Source organism: Equus quagga, chromosome 9, assembly GCF_021613505.1.
Source record: "Equus quagga isolate Etosha38 chromosome 9, UCLA_HA_Equagga_1.0, whole genome shotgun sequence".
Taxonomy (NCBI): Eukaryota; Metazoa; Chordata; class Mammalia; order Perissodactyla; family Equidae; genus Equus; species Equus quagga.
In genome coordinates this window covers 111,539,231-111,560,870 of record NC_060275.1, presented here as the reverse complement: position 1 = coordinate 111,560,870, position 21,640 = coordinate 111,539,231, and the positions used below count along the sequence as shown (strand labels likewise).

At 37.5% G+C, this 21,640-nt stretch overlaps 1 protein-coding gene across 4 annotated transcripts in view; it reads right to left on the bottom strand.

Moving 5' to 3' along the window:
- CTNND2 (catenin delta 2) overlaps positions 1-21,640 on the bottom strand; it is an 881,420-nt gene that overhangs the window by 685,835 nt on the left and 173,945 nt on the right. The window lies entirely within an intron of this gene.

The window sequence follows — 21,640 nt, the reverse complement described above, 5'->3', positions numbered from 1 at the left end:
TGTCTTACTTTACCAAACAAAGATTATATTCTTAAACTCAACCTTTTACTTCTTAATATAGAAACTCTAAAGACAGTAAGCTTTGCATGTAGACACTGAAAGGTTTTCTAGGTTAAATTACATCAATACATAATACAATAATCATTTTGAATGATAATACCAATCCTATTACTACTAATTGTTATTTGATGAACACTTGCAATATTATTGATCTGTTCTGAGAAACTGTACAAACATTATCTCATGTAATTTCCATACATCAAACCTACATGGGAGTTATTTTCTCCAGTTTAGGAATGAGGCAATGAAGATCAGAGGTGTTTATCCTTAAATCCTCACATCCCCTAAAAAGCAGGCTCTTAACATTCACATACATTATGTAAACAAGCTTAATGAATTAAAAAAAAAAAAACTCACTCACATGAAGCATTGCACTTTGAAAGATTCTTCTGGAGAACAAGAGATAAAGTATGTAACAAGAAACCATGGATAACTTTGCCAGGCATAGCGGGAATCTGACAACACCAGGCCACTGCATTTGCTACCAGCAGCAGCAACCTTCATTTCAGTAATCTTTCTTTTCCAGGCAGAGTTAGGAAACCAGTCTTTTGGAGGGGTGAGCTGTTAGTTGATGGGGAATGGAGGGGGAGGATATATGATTAAATTATATAATAATAATGATAATACTATTACTAATGAATAAACTATATTTATTTTTTATTTCTGCCATATTCAAAGGGCTGTCCCAGGAGCCTTTGTGAGCTCCAGACAGGTTCTCAGCACCAGTGTCTCTGGCTCCTCCTCAAGGGACAGCTCCCGCTAATGAATTGTGTGAGGTTGATACATTCCTAAATGTTAACACAATAAAATGTTTCACAACATGGTGTATTATTGGAAGTAGTATATATGTATACATATAATAACTATATATAATATAGGAACATATATTTTTATGTTTTAATATGGAGAAAAGTAGACAACTTAGTCAAGAAGGTAAGAAAATGGAACTTTGCATCCATCCCTCCTAGAAATGTGTCACCCAGGACTCTCTCTTTCTCACATGATTTTCATACCTACTTTTACTACCATTCAGTCCATTTTGTCCAAACATCTTTTGAACTCACCCTCTCTACCCATTTCCACTTCTATTCACCTGCTTCAGTCCTTTGTCAATCTTTTGGCTGGGCTGTTCTGATAACCTCCTAACTGGCTTGCTGAACACCACACTGATTCCTTCCAATTTCTGCTTCATGCTATAGCCAGAGTGATCTTCCTTAAGCACAAGTCTGATCATATCACCCCCTACTTAGCATCCTTCAATAACTGTCACGTATAAAAACCAAACTGCACCGCAAAGCCAAGAAAAGGCCATTACCGTTGGCCTCCTGCCCACTCCACCAGCCCCAATTCCTGGCACTCCCTACCCACAACCATAGCCCCAATCATAGTAAGCCATTGCCAGTGCCCCCAACACACCGTGTTCTCTTTCCTGTGTGGATTCAAGTGTAAAGATTCAGCATGTGCGAGCTGGCAGCAGTCTACCAAGATCCAAAACCTACTTCTACCACTCACTAGCTCAGGTCTGGGGCAAGCTACTGCATCTCTCGAAGCTGTGGTTTCTGCTGTAATATGGAGGAGGTGATTCGATCAACTCAGAACTTAGCTGTAAGGATCAAAGGAGATAATGCATGGACAGATGTCCATACAGTTCTTGACTCATGCACCTTTAATACTTGTAGGGCCTTACTCTGAGAGCTAAGAAGGCATTATACTTCACAGAACATAACCCAGCCCTCACAGAGCACAGATTCCACCGGCGATAGACAACTAAAAAAAAAAAGATAAATATATTATATAGGTGCTGGAAATAAAAACTCCTATGAAGAAAACTAAAGCAAGACTAGCCAGCCAGGAGTGTTATTTTAGGTAGGGCAGGCAGGGAAGACCTTATTGAGAAAGTGGCATTTGACCAAAGACGCAAAGGAAGTGAGAAGATGAGCCACACAGACATCTGGAGAAGAACACTCCAGGTAGAGAAAAGGACAAGGCAAATATCCTGAGGTGGGAACGTGCCTGGTGAGTTTGGGGAGCAGCAAGGAGACCAGTGAGGCTGAAGCCAAGTTCGCCTGTGTGAGTCTCAGAATGAAATCAGACAGAAAAGCGGTGGTGTCACAGACTGTGTAGCAGTTTGGGGCCATTTTAAGGATACTGGCTTTTACACTGAGCGAGATGGAAAAGTATACGACTACTGCTGGCTTTGATCACTTAGTAATCTTTCTGGGAAATTTTACCCAAATCTTTCAGGCTGGGTCAGAAACCCTTTCATTCTGCTCCCGTAGGGCACCTGGTCCCCCCATCACGGCATTTATTACAGCAGCCCGCTCACCTCCCAACTCAAGTGGTGGAGAACCAGGCTCTGTTATTCATCTCAGTATCCTCAATGACTTGTGGGGTGCTCCACATGCAGCAGTGATTCAACAATGAACAAATGAATGAAAGTTGAAGGAACAGACGAAAAATAAACAATGAACGCACTTTTAGAAGTCCAAAAGAAACTGTCGATGCCATAGTGAGTTGAGCATACCATAGCAGATTCTGAAAACCATGATGGCAAAGAAGCACATGTCTTCCACTGACATCATGTTGGGATTTTTGGCAATTTCAGCAATAAGGTTCAGAAATGCTAGACTACCTCGCTAAAATTATTTCATTTTATTTTCAAAATTCTTGCATGTGTTATTTTAAATCTGTCTCAAAAATAATCCTATGCTTTTCAGATTTAAGTATCTCTATTTTCCAAATAAGGCAGTTGAGGACCAAAATATCAAGGGACTAGTGGCAGACTCAGGCCTAGAATTCAGGATTCCGAGTCCTGTGAGAAGGGCCCTGCTGCTTATATCAAACAGCTCTGCTTCTTCCAGCACAGAGCAGGGCGCAGCATCCCTATCAGAATGGCCGCAGCCTAGTGAGCTGAGGTGAGGCAGAAACACTGTAAAGACAGACTGAGATAATGAAACAAGACTGGGGAGGGAGGGGGAAGAACACAAGCAGGAAATAATCCCATTCTGCCTCACTAATCACAGATGGAGTCACCCTTTTGATGAATGAGACAATGTGGACCACAAAACAAGAGGTGCTGCCAAGAGCTGCCATGGAGACTTGAGCGAACAGTATTTAAACCAGAGTGATTACGGATGGTGTCTATTCTCCACACCGCTGTATTATTATATTGTATTTTCGTCAAATTCTAATGCTTATGTAGCAGCACCATCTGTAATATATAATGCAAAGCAGCTATAGCGCCAATCAAAGACTAACAGACACTGTGCTTGGACCAGGAGAGACTCTGTATTTACTACATACGAGATCTTAGACATGCTTATTTATTTGATCCTAGGACTCAGTTTTTGAAATGGATATGACAATATCTATTTTAAAGATTTGTTACTGGATAATACATGTGGTAGAATATTAAAAATGATGAAGTTCTCTCTGAAGGTAAGAGATGATGAAAATCTCTCTCCACGTATATTTATGGATTAATTATGTTGCCTTAAAGTTACATGATATTAAGATTTTACTTTATTATGAAATACATATTAAAGAATTTTTCTACCATCTAAATAACTAGCTAACTACCATCTGAATAATAATCGGCACCTAAAAACAGAATCACACTCTATACTCATTTTTATCTTAGTATCACTTTTGAGTAAATAAATCAATTTGCAAATGCCATTGCAGAGAATACTGAGACTTCCTTTTTCCCCATATATCCTGTGTCACACTTCCATGCAGCTAATAATCATTGTATTGCAAAAATAGTCTAATAGGGATTTATTCAGCAATACAACTTCTATATTTTATGATGATGATATTGGGTTATTTGACCAGGAGAAGCTGTAAGAGTCTGTTATCATAAAGAAATAAGGGATACGCTACATCAAATTACCTGGAAAGCCAAAGTAAGGACATTTATTTCCTTTGTCACAGCAGCAATACAACCTCGGGCTTTGAGTCTAGGAAAGCAAACGAACAACATGACTGCATCTCCATTCTTCTTCCTTCTCACTCAAAATTGTGAGGAATATTTAGGACTAGTCAAACATCAGGGGGAAATCTGTCTTGTTTTTTTAAAAAATAATAACCTGATTATAAGTTTTAAAAGGTTATTATTCCAAGTTTGGCAATTTTCAAACTGCTGCAATTGTAAGATGACGTAAAAGAAAGTGACAAAGTTGAAGAAAATTGCACTTTGATGGGGAAATAAAATCAGCGTCAGGAGTGAGCTAGAAGAGAATGGAATCCGATATATCAGCCCACTGGCATATGAGTTCCAAACTGTGTAACTCTTGACAAATATTTACACAGTAACACAGCAGCTTAAATGTACAACTGAACATAAAAAAAAATCTGTCAAACAATGTTACAAACGAATAAGGGAGCATATTTATTAATCTGCATGGTCCTCGAAAAATGATTCACTTTTACAGAAACACCCACAAGTGAAACGGTAAAAAAGGACAAATGACTCCACAGCCCTTCACACTCACTCAAGACAGTGGGGGCTCTGACTTCAGAAATCTGTGCTCTCAGCAGTAGGCATTTCAAACAATAAGGCTGATCGTTCATAATTATGGTATAAAACTGCTGTATGCACTATGGGTTAATATGAAATTAATAACTCCACATAAAAGAATCACGGCATACTAACCTGAAAGCCTTTGAAAAGAAAACAAAATTAGTTAACAAAATGTAATGATTCTGACCATGACAACAGCTGCATGGTTTTGACTTTTTTAAAATACATGAGACAGTGGGTCTCCACAAGATAAGGACAAAGAAAAATGAATAAAGTAAATATCTTGAAAGAAATGACATCTTTGGCTAATGGATGACAGAATGTTGTATTTACTCTGAGTTTCAAAAATTATCGCTTCCCTAAACACAGAAGTGTTTCAACAGAAGCATCAATGTCGTATGTGTGTTAAAACGAAACTAGCCAGAGGCACAAGGAGACCATTGTCACACATAGCCAGTTTTGCTGAAATCTCATTGTCTAGACTTTGTCTGACTGGCTAGCCAACAAACCAAATGCTGGCAAGAGGACACAAGGACTGAGGATGGTCCTGAGGATGTGGAATGGCTCCAGAGGAGGTTGGGGGTGTGAGAGAGAGAAAAGGCATTGAAATAGAGATGACAAATGCCATTAGATGAAATGTGGAAAACCAGGCAGATATGGAAAAAAGATTTTTAGAAAGTTTGTGAGATGTTTGGTAACATCTCTTCTTCTTAGCACTCCAAACTTTAGCAAATATCTCCATCTCTCTTTACAGTTTAATCCTAAAAACATCTGGGTTGTCTATTTTCATATATTGCTACACGTAAACTCAGAGAGCCAAAAAACCAAGAACGTTTATAAAGTAAACTTCAATTTCCAAAGAAGAGCAAGATGATAGTCTATAAAAGGGGAAAAAAATTAGTACCATGATGTAATATTCACCTAAATTACTAAATTTGAATAACCACTATTCTGCAGCATTTAACACATAAGATTTAAATATTCAGTAGTCATGTGGATTTTCTGTGACTATTTTCTCAGCATATCGTTTTAAGTAATTTAAAAATAAATGATGATGTAACAGCATAGTAGTTAAGAGCATAGAATGTTCATATCAACTTGGATTTGAAACCTGGTTTTGTAGATAGTGTTTTATCTTGGGCAACTTATTTAAATTATGTGTATTACAGTTTACTTTCTTCAAGATGGGGCTTAGGGCCAGCCCCAGTGGCCTAGTGGTTAAGTTCGGTGTGCTCCACATCAGTGGCCCAGGTTCAGTTTCCAAGCATGGACGTACACCGCGCGTCTGTCAGTGGCCATGCTGTGCTCGTGGCTCACATACAAAAAGAGGAAGATGGGCAACAGATGTTAGCTCAGGGCAAATCTTCCTTAGCAAAACAACAACAACAACAACAACAACAAAACATGGGGCTAAAAATACCTGCTTCATAGCATTGTTGAAAGGATTATACTACACACATGAAGTGCTTGGCACAGGCCCTCAGAAATCAATAAATCTTAACCATAATGGAAGTTCAAAGAAGGCAGGAATATTTGTGTCTTTTGATCACTGCTGTACAGCTAGCACACAGAAATGCTCAATAAGTATTTGTTGAACGAATGAGTCAGTATTATTATTACCAATAATTATTCTGAGAAATTTCCCTAAAGTACTAGCCTAAACATAATATGGTAGATTCTCATTATTCATTGTAGTTATGGTCTGCAAAGTCAATGTGAGCACTGAATTAGTGAAAAATGAACCACTGCTCCTGGGGGAAGTAAAGGGTAGGTTCCTGTGAACCTCTGGTCACATTTTCATCAACCTATCAACACAGAACCTTGTTTATGTTTAAAAACACTGTCTTTGATACATACTGTTGATTCACTGACATTGAACTCACAGCCACAGCACTATATAATTCATGCCCGAATGAAGCTTACTTAACACACGTATTTTCTCCAGAAGGCACATCACAGCCTTCTTGCACTTAGTAGCATTAGACAGCACTTGAGCACTCTGCCTGAGGGCCATTTTAAACAGCAAAATCACACACAAAACAGCTCAAAAGTGAAAATAAGGGCACTAAGTAGACTGAAAAAAGGACATGTTTTTACAATATGAGAGATGGAACAAGAAGGCAGAACGTCACCTTGTTTGACCTTGGCTGGGAATGTGCATGTCAGGTTACTAAAATATTTTACCACTCTGTGCAAGTCCTGTCAATGATGGCAAAAAAAAAAAACCATGAATATTGATTTACAGGTTATAAATGAACTTTAGCAAGTAGGCAAATTCACAAATATGCAATCTGCAAATAATGAGGATTGACTTGTATCTAACAGGCAATATAAGATACCCATATAAGGATTACACCCTCTAATTCTGCATCTCTCCCCCTCCCCCTCTCCCTCTGTTTAACAATATCTTAAATACTGCTTTGCAAGCATAAATACCTAATCAGTGCTTGTTGTATAGGAAGATGAGCACGTGTTTTGGGGATTTTCAGTCCAATGGAAACTATACAACAGGACTGAGAACCTCACAACTTTGCTTCTCATCTTCAATATATATGGTAGTCATTCAAAAAATATTGTGTACAGCAGGTCATTTTGAAGGATGTTACCTACAGAAGTATGGCCTTAAATGAACATTACTGGGTTGTGGAACAGTTAGAAGAAATTGAAATATGTTAGATGAGGTTGAGTAAATAGAAAGCTGATATAAAATCACTAGCTTCACTCTGGAATCAGAGGAGCTTATAACCACAAAAAGGTCAGATTAGGAAAAAACAGCCTGGAAGAAGAGGGACCTCACAAAGGAGAAAGTTGGTTTACATGGTATATTATTAAAAATGCCAGTCTGTCATATCCTGTCACATCGCTTATAGCAACTGGCCTTAGAGGAAATTAATGTCCTACCATAGCCTATCCAAGTTATTGTTCAGTGGCAAGCAATGAAGGGGAAAGATTTTTTGTCTTGACAGCTCTGTGTCCTGGGTGTGGGTTTAGGACTTCTCATTCCACTAAAGCTCAAGGGAAGAATTATTCTCTACAGAACCCATGAGGAACTAGGGACAGAGCACCCACCTTTTCTCTTTCTTCTTTTATAATGGACAAATAAGAGATTCAGAGATGTTTTCCTATTTATGCATCATAATAAAGCTTTCCTATCTCTTGACAATAAATGGAATATTTTTATTCCCTAACAATGCCACATTCAGGTTCACTTCACTAACAAACACTATGCAAACTTCCTTTTACTTAGCTTTGGCATGACTTTGATGTTCTATATTAATATCTAGTCTTGTTATTTTAAAACTGTTGCAGGCTTATTTAGAATAAATATGGGTTTATTGAAGCAATAAATGCTTTAAAGTAAAATATTGTGATACAAGATCCCTTAATCTGCTCCGTCTCTTCCTCACTATAAACATACGCAAGATTACATATACATATGTTAAATATTAAAATTGTGATCACATTGTATATGTAGTCTAGCACTGTTTTTAATCATTTAATATATAACAAGTATGTCCAGTATGACTAAACAGTATTTCAAAATAGTTCACATTACTTGTAAAGGCTGAATCATTTAAACATTTGCCACATGTATTATAAATATATTTACACTTTTTGTGGATATCTATAACTGACTTTAAAATATTGAGCATGAATAATGTGATAAGCTCAGGTGTTAGTGTAAGCCAGAGCCAACAAACTCTTTCTGTAAAGAGTCAAACAGTAAATATTTTTGGATTTTTGGCTCTTAAGGTCTCTGTTCCAACTGCTTATCTTTGTCATGGTAATGCCAAAGCTTTGCCACACAGTGCATAAACAAGTGATTGGGCTGTGTCCCAATAAAACTTTATTTATAGATTCTAAAATTTGAATTATATAATTTTCACGTCACAGAATATTATTCTTCCTGTGAATTCTTTCCAATTATCTAAAACTGTGAAAATCATTCTTTGCTCATAAGCCATAGAAAAACATAATGCAGACTATTTATTTTTGGAAAACTAAAGCTTTAGAGAATTTATAAATATATTGTATCATTTATTCTAAAGTGTAAATATTACAATTATTCAAGCCTAATTTATAGCAATAGGCACATTTCCCATCCTCTACCTAATGCCACCATATTATTCTGTGCTATTATTAAAAGTGATTAAAATATAATTTATGTTTTAGTCAACTACATATATATTTGGATCTATATATGTGATATGCACACACATATATAATAATATCTAGCTAGTTAATTATTCTTTTATTTTTTTAAGACTCTTTTTTTAGAGTTTCAGATTTACAACAAATTTGAGAGGGAGGTATAGAGATTTGCAGTATACCCGCTGCCCCCACACATGTGTAGCCTCCTTCATTATCAACATCACTCACCAGAATGGTACATTTTTTCCACAGAGAAATTCCAGGATGAAGCACTCAGGGGCCATAAAGGAAAAGTCCTACAGGACGAGGAAGGTAATGCCCACGAGTGCTGAGGGCTGGATAAGGCTAGAGTTAACTAGAATCTGCATGCTCCATCCAAAGTGGGTAAGAGCTACTCAAACCCCAGTCAATCCTTCCCAAGAAGAAGGTAGTTTCAAGCTTTCAAATTTTCAAAAGAAATAAAAACATGTAGTTGGCAACCAATTTTTTAAAAAAATCTTAACACGGTCCAAACAAAATAAATATCTAGGCCACAGTTTTGTGACCTTGGAATCAGGAGATGGCCACTAACCACAGGAGCTTGATCTATTGGGTGGATTTTTCCAGCAGGAAAACAGGGTCTTTACAATCAGCAAACCTGCATGGTACTGAACCATGCTACTTTTTAGAGCAACATGCTCCCCTCTTGCTTTTAACTGGGTTTTGTAGAGTCAGAGTGTAGCACAGAGGCACTCCCAGGCCACACGCACCTCTGCATTGTCCCTGGACAGTTACATCTCCTCCAACATCAGTATATCTTGAAATAACATGTGAACCCTATTCTAACATTTATTGAGCAAATCCTACATCAAGGTACTGTTTCAGTTGTCTCAAGGATTTAGAGTCAAATAAAACATGGTCTCTGCCCTCAGGGAGAAGACAGATAACTCTGCACAGGACTATTTAGTAAAAAATAAACATAACACCTTTGGTCTTTTGTGTCTGAAAAAGGTAATTTTTAAAAAGACCAGATTTGATTTATTTATCTGGATATCTTGTATGTTTCCCAAAGAATTAGAATTTGGAAGAAAGATACAATATATTTTGATTAGAAGCAAGTGTCTTTGATCAGAACCAACTGGTAACTGAAATACTTAAGAAGGAGGAAAGGAATATTATCCTGGAGGGAGGAAATTAAAAGAATCATCTCTTGTCTGAGGGATTCTCATGGAATTTTAAAAGACAATATATAGTATCTTAGTGCTTTTACTGGAATCTTCATCCCAAAGCAGCATTAGTCCACAATCCTACTATTTTTGCATCTTTCACAAGGAGGATAGAAAAGAAAAAAGGAAATGACTTCTGAATAAAAAATTTGAACATGCTATTTTAATAGCAATGACTAGAAGACAATGTAGTCAAACTCCTTTGAAATTAATTATCTAAGAAGGCTCAGTAGTGCTCATCCCATCAATCTTGTTCGGGCTTGACCTCAAAGGACCACCTACAAAGGTGTGAAGACAGCTCACACTTCAGAACAATTCCATGCATGGCCTTCGCTGACATTCACGACATGAAGATTAATTAAGAAGCCTTCTCAGAATACAGATGCCTACCTAATGAGGATTGAAGCGACGCATACCATTTTTCACTTAGGTCAAGAAACAGATGACAGAGAATAGCAGATGGTTAACTTTAACATGGGCCTGACGAAAATATGAGTGAGTGTCTCTCAGTTCTCATGAATAGAGTGTTGAAGCCACCTCAGTCACACAGAGGGATCCTGGACCCAAGCCCTGAGCATCAGGGATGCAGCTCAAGTTCTGGTTTCCAGATGACAGCAAACATTAGTGGAGGTCACAGAGCTTTAGAACTGAATGTGTTAGTCCTAGAGGAATCCATTTATATCAGTTATAATGGATGCATCCTAACCTTTAACCCATAATAAGAAAAATACATTTAAGCCCACATCTAAATGAATATATTTTCAGCTTGTTTCTTTGGAGACCCTCTGTCCAAGCTAATTATGATATAGCTTTCACAGTTTAGTTGTGGCTCAGAGTTAGGAAAAAGGGGAAAAGCTGCCTAAGAAAACTACTGTTATGTGGCACCCTTTCCTAAAACTTGCTGGAATGAAGGGAAATAATAGAATCACATACAATAAAAATGGAAAGTATCTACCACACAAATGCAAATCCAGTGAAATTCAACTGAGGACACAGAAAGCCAACGTGTTTCTCTCCAGAGCTCAAGCAGAAGGAAGACTTCTCTGGAATTAAGTGAGAGAATCCTCAGGGTCTCAACCAATGATCTATTTTCTGACAATTAAACTAGCAAAACTGTCTAGAGATGAAGCCAGAGGGGGAAGAAAGAAAAAATAGCTACAAGCATTGGAAGAGCTAATATTTGTCAATGGTACGGGACTAAATCATCTCCAAATAGCCAGTCAAACACCTGTGAGGGAGAAATACCACACTGACCCTTTGCTGGGATGATCTGCTTCTTTGCCTGGAGCTGGGTCTCCAGGCCAAAGGATGATACAGATGGTGTACAGAGAAACAGAATGTACCTGAGTGGTACACCAGACAAAATTACTTCCCCCACCTAACTACATTCTTGACCAAATCATGGGCCTCTATTTAAAGCATATTAAGAATAACTTTTAGAAAAAGAAGAGAGGAAGGGGCTGGCCCGATGGCATAGTGGTTAAGTTCTCACACTCCACTTCAGCAGCCTGAGGCTCACGGGTTAGGATCCAGTGCAGGACCTACACATCGCTCATCAAGCCATGCTGTGGAAGTATCCCACATACAAAATAGAGAAAGATTGGCACAGATGTTAGCTCAGTAACAATCTTCCTCAAGCAAAAAGAGGAAGATTGGCAACAGATGGTAGCTCAGGGCCAGTCTTGCTCATCAAAAAAAAGAAAAAGAAGAGATGAACATAATATAAAATGGAAAAATCAAAAGGCAGATGAGAAAAATAATTCAATAAGCTGCCAAACTCTATATATAGCCACACTCAATTTATGTAAAAATATACATATAGGTGGGCATGTAAATAATATATAGGATGATATATCTGAAAATGTAAACAGTAGATACGTGCATAAGGCATAGAGGAAGGAATGTGAAACTTCTACTCTTTACTGTATTCACATGGGGACATACTGATTCTCTTGAAATATCGTTAAAAAAAGATTTAAGTTGAGCTTAGTCTCTGGAGAGAGAGAACATCTCTCCAGGGGAGCATTACAATGTAGTGTCAAATTTGAACTTTTACCCTATCCATTTCCTGCCAAATCCTCATCCTCACATCTCAGCACCTCCCTGCTCCTGACCCCACTCCCATTCCTACCTGCCCCCATTTCCCACCCACTTCCACCATGCCCTGAACTGCTCCTCTATAGTAACCAGCAAGCTCCCCTACATCCTCCCCCTGACTGTGGTGGACAGACTTTAGAGTCCCCCCTGATGTCGTCTCTCTCCTGGTGTTCACACCTTTTCGTAATCCTCCCCTCTTGAGTGTGGGCAGGACCTGTGATTTGCTTCTTACCAACAGAATATGGCAAAGTGAAGGGATGTCATCTCTATGATTATACAACAAGATATAAGACTCTATCTTGCTAACAGACTAGCTTGAGAGACTCTTGGATGGCTTGATGAGGTAAGCAGCCATGTTGAGAAAGCCCACATGGCTTGGAACTGTGGGCAATCATGAGAAAACACAGGTAGCCTTTAAGAGCTGAGGGCAGCCTCCAGTCTCTAACCAGAAAGCAGCCTGGGCCCTCAGATCAATAGGTGCAAGGAAATGAATTCTGCCGAAAACCTGAGTGAACAGGGAAGTAGATGCTTCCTCAGTCGAGCCTTCAGATGAGAACCCAACCCAGCCCACACCTTGATTGCAGTCATGTGAAATCCTGAGCAGGGGACCCAGCTAAAACTATGCCTGGACTTCTGACCCACAGAAACTATGAAATAATAAATGTTTGTTGCTTTAGGCCCAAAACAAAACCCTGGAAACCATTTCCCTTGGTGTGATCTGAATCATGGTGGTAAAATCATGGGCAGGCCAGAGGAAAGGGCTCAGGAGCCATTCTCAAGACCTGTGTTCTCCAAATATTTTTTAAAAGCCAAATTTATTGAGGTAAAATTTATTTTCAGTAAAATTCATCCTTCTTAGTTATAAAGTTTAACAAATCATGACAAATGTATAAAGTCACGTAAGCATCACCACACTCAAGATATGAAATACTTTTATTGCCCCAAAGAGTATCCTCTTGCTCCTTTCTTGTTGACCCTTTCCTGACCCCCAGGTATCCACTGATGAGATTTCTGTCTCTGGTTTTGTCTTTGTGAGAATGCCTTATAAGTGGACTCACATATTATGTGTCTCTTATGGTCTGTCTTCTTTCAAGTAACACGATGATTTTGAGATTCATACAGTTGTTGTATGTTTTAGTCATCAATTCCTTATTTCTGAACTTGCTCACCAGGGAAGCTACTACAGTAAGAAGGTGAAAACCAGGCATGCCGTCACTATGACTTTTGACGACTTGCAACTTCAGAAACAAAGCAGGCCTGTTAGAACCATCCTCCTCGACAAGCACAAAGCTAATGACACTCCTGCAGAAAATCCCCCATCTCCATTCATACAGGACTATTCAGTGAGGACCTCTGTCTCATTTCTGCCTTCTTAAACTCATGCAAGTGACCCAACTGGTAAAAATCTCAAACGAATCCAAAAGTCTACATGACAAGGAGCCTGAGAAACGTATTTTTACCTTTCCAGCTTCTATAGCTCAGGAAGATATCTCAGAAAAAGGCTAGAATAGATGATGAGTGACAATCCACCATGCCCCAAATACTTACATAGTAAATGTTACAAGTTCAACTACTTTTTAGATTAAACCTAAATATAAATAGAAATTGAAATGTTTTCTTCCCACTCTCTGTTATGCAAATCACATTTTATAAGTGAATATTTTAGACCAACAACAACTTATGATTACATAGCCTCTAAATTAAAAAGGGACACCCCCCGAAATAAAAGAAAATGAGGAAAAGCTTCCTAAAATCCTTGCAGGTCTTCATTGTAGATAAATCTCTTTGACTTTCATTAACTTGGGAGTGCTCCATATCTATATCTTTAAAGTAAAGAGACAGAGTTAAATATTTCTAAGAACTTTTCAACTCTAAGTTCCTGTGTTTTGCTAATTCTAAGACAGCAGTTATAACACTAAATGGTAACTCATATATGTCCAGAGAAAATATATTAATGTGATTATAAATATGTTTTAAAAGGTGTCTTTAGGTTTTAGCCTAAGGAATAATTGAGTAAATTCATCAGTGGTAAAATATGAAAATATCCAGTGGAGAGTAATCAGCTGCACTTCATTTCTAGAATAGCATAAAATGTGCCTGAGCTGATTAAGGAAAGAAAGCCATTAAACATAACCAAAGAAGGCTGGAAAATCTCCTACAGTGAAAGCCTTTAAGTAAGAAAAGATCACATCCTTATGCAAAGGTTTAATTGTGGTTCTTTACAGACATAAGAGAGATTCTGGTTTTTCTAATAATTATAACACGGACTCTTTTATTTACACACTATTGTATCTGCTAGGGTGTGCCCATTTGTACAACCTGAATAACAATGTCTAAAAACCAGAGGTTTATTTTTCTCACATGCTGAGTCTGGAAGTGTTTAGTCCAGGTCTTCAGCAGTCTGGTTCAAGAATGCTGAAAGATCCAGGCTCCATCTTTCTTAATGCTTCCCCATCCTAGATGTGTTGCTGGCCAACTCAGGGCCATGACCTGCTGTTGTAGTTGTAGGCATTGGTCCACATTTGAGTCAGGGATAGTAGGGAAGGGCAGAACATCAACCATTTTTAGGAAAGCAAGATTGTCTCAAAAAACTCAGTATGTTTCGGCTTTTATTTGTCAGATCTGTGCCTGAGGGCACACCTGGCTACAGAAGAGGCTGGAAGATAAAATTTAGTTTTCCCATTTTTAGAGCAGACACTGGAGAAAGTGGTTGAACTTGGCCAATCCACAAGGCCTGGCGGAGACATTACAAATTCAAAGTGCTTTTAACACCATTAGTCTTTAAGGATATTAGCCGCTAGAGTTAACTCCCAGGCCACAGAGGTGTGAATTATCTCTTATTCGGTGATTACTGATTCTGGAAAAATTCTCAGCTATGCTGTGACACGGTGTGTGTCTATTTCTTACTACAATTTAATCATGTAAAAGCATCTCTTTTCTCTGATCTGTTAACACACTTGTCAAAATGTCAGATAAAATGAGATGAACTAATACCGTATTCCAAAATTGTACACAATAATGCCAAGCACTTTCTGAGTTATCTTCATTTATTTTTTCCTGCTTACTAAGAACATACAGCGAACTGCAGACACAATGTACAAAGTTAAAAGTTATGCTGAAAGTAAAAAGCACAGCACAGAGAGAACTGCCTCCATCATTTTTGAAATGGTAGACAAAGTATGAGATTACACAAAAAGAATGCAAATAATCTTGTCAGTAAATATAAGACAGGGCTTTTTTTTTAACATAGAGAGGTTTTGTAAAGAACAACAGTTTAATATTAAGCTCACGTTTTGTTAGCTAAAACAACTTATAGTGAAACTGTCATCTAAGTTTTACTTTTAAAATAGAAAATACGTTCATTTAAATAAAATTAAATGGACATACTATACAAATCATATTGGTAGACTACTACCAGGAGGTAGTTCTTTAGGAAAATGCCTGCACTGCTTCACTTAAAATCCATGAATGCTACGTATTCTGTGATATATGGAGTATAAAAACATTTTCATTTTAGAAATTAACCTAACCCCATAGGGATCTTTCCATTTAGTTAGGGAGACAAGACATACACAGAAAACTCTAACACGAGTTAGAAAGCACTAAGGGTCCCAAGAGAGGTGGAGGCAAAGGAGAGATGAGTATTCCTTAGGGAAGCTTTAGAAAGCCAAAACCAATTAATTTGAATCTTGACCTGCTTAACTTTGTCTCCACTGCCTAAATCACATGAAGGTTTAATCTAGAAGGGTGCACTAACTCTGGCCTGTGACCGTCAACATTCAACCACTAACCAAATGCCGTCACCTTCAGCTCTCTCAAATCCCTCTCCATTCCCCAGGCTACCTCCTTGGATTAGGCTCTCATTTTTTCTCTCCTGGAGTTTTGCAAAACCTCCTAACCTCTCAATTTGATTCTCAACAAGGCTGCTGAGGTCATTTTTTCCCCAAAGGATAATCTGATTCTAGCATCTCCCTGCTTTAAAACACTACCACTGTCACCAAAACCAGCAGCACCATCTCTAAATGTGATTTTTGTGGAAATCAAAACTCCTTATGTTTGAACACAGCATCTTTCATTATCACTAGAGGAATGGCCCAGTTCTCAAGTCAGAGTGATAGAGAGGGTGACCCAGAAAACTAAGAAACAAAAATGGATGGGCAGCAGTCCTGAGCCCTCTATTATTCCTGGGTAATCTCATCTCTCTGGTCCTCATGCCTTCTGTGTCACCATGCAACACTGTAGCGGCATCGCCTGCTCCTCAAATTCCCCTGATGCTGAGAGTTAATTCCCCCACTGTGCCTGCTGGCAACTTCAGACGGGGACTACCGACTTCATCCTCGGATGGCCAGTCTGTGAGCTCACCTCATTGGCTCTGGAGGCCAGACGTGGCAGACTTAATGACTAGAGAGTGAAAGAAGAGAGAGTTACTTGGGGAAACTTTCATAGTCAACTGATTCTACTTCAAGGGGTATATTATCTGTCAGTGACATGTTAGCTTTACTGTTTTAACAAGTTCAATTATAGGTAAAAGTAATAAACCTTCTCTTGAATAGTATTGTTAGGATTATCTCTTTGATTTCAGCAAAAGCATACAGAAGAAAACTCAATCTATATGATCTGGATGGCGACTAGAAGGGAAACCAATTAGAAAGGTTCCTTGGCTACTTCCTCCCTGGTCTTCACTGATTTTGCTTCTACTTAGTCTTCAAGGCTCTTCTCATCTATGCAGGCTAGGATTAAGCATTTCCCTTTCTGTGTTATCATATGGCACATTTGTCATAGTTTTTATCCTACAATGCTGTCAGTCATTATACACTTTCCTGCTCTATTATTTAAACCTCTTGAAAGAGGCACAATTTTTCATTCATCTTTTCAGTTCTGGCATATAATAGTTCAATAAATGTTTGCTGATTGGGTACAGTTGAATGAATAAGTGAATGAGTTTTCTCAAGACCCTACTGTATACCTTACTTGCTGTTCCTCTTCCTATATTAAATAAATGATCTCATTTAGCATGCTTCTTGCAAAGCTCCTCAGTTGATGCTGTCAAATACCAGCTCAATAAATCTGAAGAGATACAGGGGTAAGTTTAATTTCAACTGCATAGCGTCTCCAATAGTTCTAAGGAATTTATTCCCCAGCCTTGAGATATAAATCCTAGGCTGTGTCTGTTTGATAAATTAAATACTTCTTGGAAGTTAAAAAAAATCAAGTTGGTTAAATAGTTTTGAAGAAGCCTAAAACAGTTTTCATGCTAACTATCTCAGATACAGCAAAAACAACATGAAGGATGTCTAAACTTTCTCCTTCGTTGGCTTATTAATGGAAATCCTCAAGGGTAGGTCTGGGAAAAAGGAACTGATGATCAATCATAAACTTTAGCTCTATGCATCTCGTCTTCTCACTAAATGCCTTAGCCTGCTCCCTCCTCCAGCAGCTACAGCTCTAAATTCAAGACAGTGGACTACCACAGCAGAACTCTCAGCAGACAGGAGAAGGTTAGGGTCGAGCTAACTACCAGCATTAAAGTTCTTGCTTAGTTACTCTTTTATTCTTTGTCACAGCAAAACAAAATACAATGCAATCTGACCCCTTGCTTATTAACATCATCCATACTTTACCTTCAAATATCATTCTTACTGACTTAATTCTCAAAGGGGTGTCACTGAAATTCACATTCTTCTTACCTACAATTGGTCCTATTTTGATGACATTATTTTTAATTTAATTGGCATAGTCCTGATTCTAACCTGTAATGTACTTTTATGCCACTTACATATGGAAATGTACTTCTGTCAGTTTCATTGGTTTAATACCAAGTTATGTTAAACAAATGTTCAGGCTTTACTATCACCTTTTTAAATAAAAAAAATAAGCAGATATTCTTAGACAAATAGCACATAAAATAACAGTTAATATTTATTGTGCATTTATTACACATCATGCACTGTCTTAAGCTCTTTACATATATTAACTTTGAAATCCTCACAACCCTGTATAAGGTAAATAGCATAATTAACCCCACATTAACAGATGAGGAAAGTGAAGCAGAGAGAGGTTAAATAATGTAATAAAATATATTTTACAACACGTTCAGTTATGGATAACCTTCACATCCACACATTCATGTTTTTCCACATACTAGCCACACAGCATCAGACAAGTTAATGTATCTCATTAAACTTCAGTTCACTCATGTGTCAGCTGAGCACCGTAATTGTAGATGTTTCTTTGTGGGGAGGACTAATAAGTTAATGTGTGTGGCACAGGTGCCTGGCTCAGAGGAAGTCCTCAGTGATTTTTAGTTAATATTATTATTACTAAGAATTCAAATATAGGCTTCTAGTCTTAGATCTGGAGCTTATAGTTTGTGTAATGTTGGAGAAGACACTTAGCCCAGTGCCTCTCCAGTTTCTTTTCCTGTGAAGCGAGATTAGTGAAATGTCCATTGTCAACCCCATCACGTAGCGCGAGATCAGATCAAACATGTTTGCAGAAGTAGTCAGCAAACTGTGAAGAACTATACGTAGACAAACTATCACTTTTATTAAATTAACTGGGAGAAAATTGCTTTGACCTTTTATTACACAATTACCACTTCAGAAAGTTTCAGAGTCCCTGAGCTCACACAGCTAAATGTTTTCACTACATTTTTTTATGGCAAAGTGGTAGATGATTTTAAGAAAACAGCTTTCAGGAATATATTCAATAAAGCAACTCTCAGAGATTTTCTTGGGATACAGACCTGTCTGAATTTTTGCAGTCCTTGCTTCTATAATTGTGGATGAAATCCAGGAAATTTAGCATTCCCACTAACCATAACAAGGCACCAAGAAAATGTTGCAATGTTTTCAGCATTTGTTCTTAATTCACTAAAGGACATACAGGAATGCCAAGATAAAAATAATTTATAAAGATAATTTAAATAAAAATATTATTGTGCTAATAAAGGTCAAACTCTAATTAAATGTAAATTCTCTTATTTATTTGAAATCTTCATCTTCCAGTGATGCTGAGCACATGGGTATGATTTATATAATATTTTTACAAATTAGGGTTATAAGGACTGCTTTTGCATATGGCGAAGAGAGGGTAAAATAACACTACACAGTCATCCTTTCTAGAAACCGCAGTTTAGTAAGTTCCCATATTTACCATACTTGATGACTTAAAATAGGTTTAAAAAAACAAGACAAATACAGTAGTTTGACAAGGAAAGTTTGTATAAGGTTAATTCTTGCTAATTATATGCCATAGTGAAAATGGGGAAATGGTACTGAATAGCAGCGTATGAAAGTAGGGTTATTTCTTGAAAATAAATTCTTCTCTATGAACCTAGGTGTCATGCTGAAGATAAATAAAAATAAAGTTATGATCACATTCTCTACAAAAATGGTACGTACACAGTGTTGCAAATTGGGTAGGAGAAGGAATAAATGAGAACTTAAGATATTTATTTCTTCCTTTGAAAAATACTGACTATGACCAGACAGAAATAGTAAATATAGTTAGCATTTTTTTCTCTTATTTTAGGATGAGAGAAATAAACATGAATGGGATAGTTCACCTATCCCATTTGTTGCTGTTGTATAACTACTGTTGTTATTATAAAGGCTGGGTTAAAAACTATTTATTCTTTGGGGAGATATTTAGCACCTCGCTACATAAGAAATACATGTATGCCCATGCACAGATCAGTTCGTCTAGGATTTTCATCAGGAAGATAAGACTTCTACACCAACAACCTCAATGTCATCGGAATATTTAAAAATCAGCTCCTTTTAAATGGGGAGAAATAAAATTTAACATAGAACTACAATTGTGCATCTTTCTTAGAGTACAAATTACAAGAAAATTTGTGATGGATTTGAAGATTAAAATAAGTGGATTGAAAAAAGTCAGTCAAAGAAATCTAAACTTGCCATCCTGACCTACAGTTCTGGAGGGATGGCAGAGGCCACCCTGAGGATTCCAAGTCACACTCGTTCAAACACGTCAAGTCTGTAATAAGCCTGCAGCTTTGACAGCAAGTTAAATATTAGCTTAATTGTAAATGACCCTTTATATTTAATTTTGTTACATGAGAAGCGTTATGTTTGCTGTGAGTGATGGCTTAATTTATTTTTAAAGAGAACTTGAAAGATTTTTCTTTCAATTGTATTTGAAAACAAAGTGAATGAATCTGATGGAAGAGTCCTCCTGTGGAGCTACAATTGATAGGAAAGGGAAAAGGGAGACTCCAGCAAAAACTGAATTGGGTCAATCTTCTGGATAGAGAAACAAACGCCTCAACAAGTCTTTAAATGTTTTTATCTTCCTAGTGATAATGACATGTTTTTAGTGAACAACTCCACATTTTTCTAAAGATCATTGCCTGAATTTCTCTCTCTCCTCTCTAATACTTTACTCAGGTAAAGTTACAGAGCATAACATTTGTTGCCTTGATCCTTTATTTCATTTACGTACATTTACAGAGGAGTGTGGAAGCAAACTTACTTTAAAGGCAAGGAAAGTTAGATTCCAGTCCCACTCTGAAATTCAGAGTGCCACTCTGAAAATTGCAAGTTGCAAAACCTCTCTCAGTCTCATCTTCATTTTAACTTGGGGATAACACACTTTCCTCATATATAGGTTGTAAGGATTCAGGAAAATAAAGAATGAAAACTTATTTCTCTGGTGGCACATAATCCTCAGCTGTTGTTATGATGATCATCATTACTAGGAGCAACAAGAGCAGTCAGGTAAACATAAAATACCATAAGTGTTTTGGAAACAGGATTTCTGTCTTAGATTGAATTTCCCTCCACTGCCATACCCTGGCTGACTGATAAAAAAACATGTGCCCCAACTTAAAATCCAGTACTGTCTGGGCAACAGTTCATTTCCATGGCCAGTGCAAATGTGCACAGTACTATCATGTGTAAACTTCTCATTTACTTATTTCACACAAGAATACCACAAGAGACTGCCAAAGGCTTTATTGAAATCAGGAACAATTACATCTTCAGATTTTCACTGCTCTTATCTGTATGGTAATCTATTTTAAAAAAGGAAAATAAACAAAAAACAAGGCAGTGTTTAATGGTTCCTTCTTAGTAAACCTTGACTGGCTCCTTGTGATGACTTCTTGTAGGAGTATTCAAAATAATTGACCTAATAGCTAATTCCAGAACTCTCCTGTTAGTTAATCAAAGTCTTTCTGCCTAAGATCCTTTAACCAACTACAGAATGTTGTCCACACCACAGCTGTATGTGGAAAGCAGATTTCGCTATTCTGCTCTTTACAGTTTTGGGAAGTCTTGCCAGGAGTCAATATTCTGGAATACTTCAACTCATTAATAGCTTTTTAAAAGCATCTTATATGCATCTTAAGATAGAAAAGAAAAGGTCATGGGTCTGCCTTTAAAAAGCTTACTCATCAAGTCCCAAACACACGATTAAGCCAGGACTCATTTGGCTGTAAGTGACAGAAGCTCAATTTGAACTAGTTTAGGCAAAAAACAATAACAAAAAAGAATTTATTGGAAAAATACTGAGATATCTACTAAGTCTTTCAAAAAGTTGAACCCCCAAGCATTTTGGCTTGCTTCACAGGGCAGAAAAC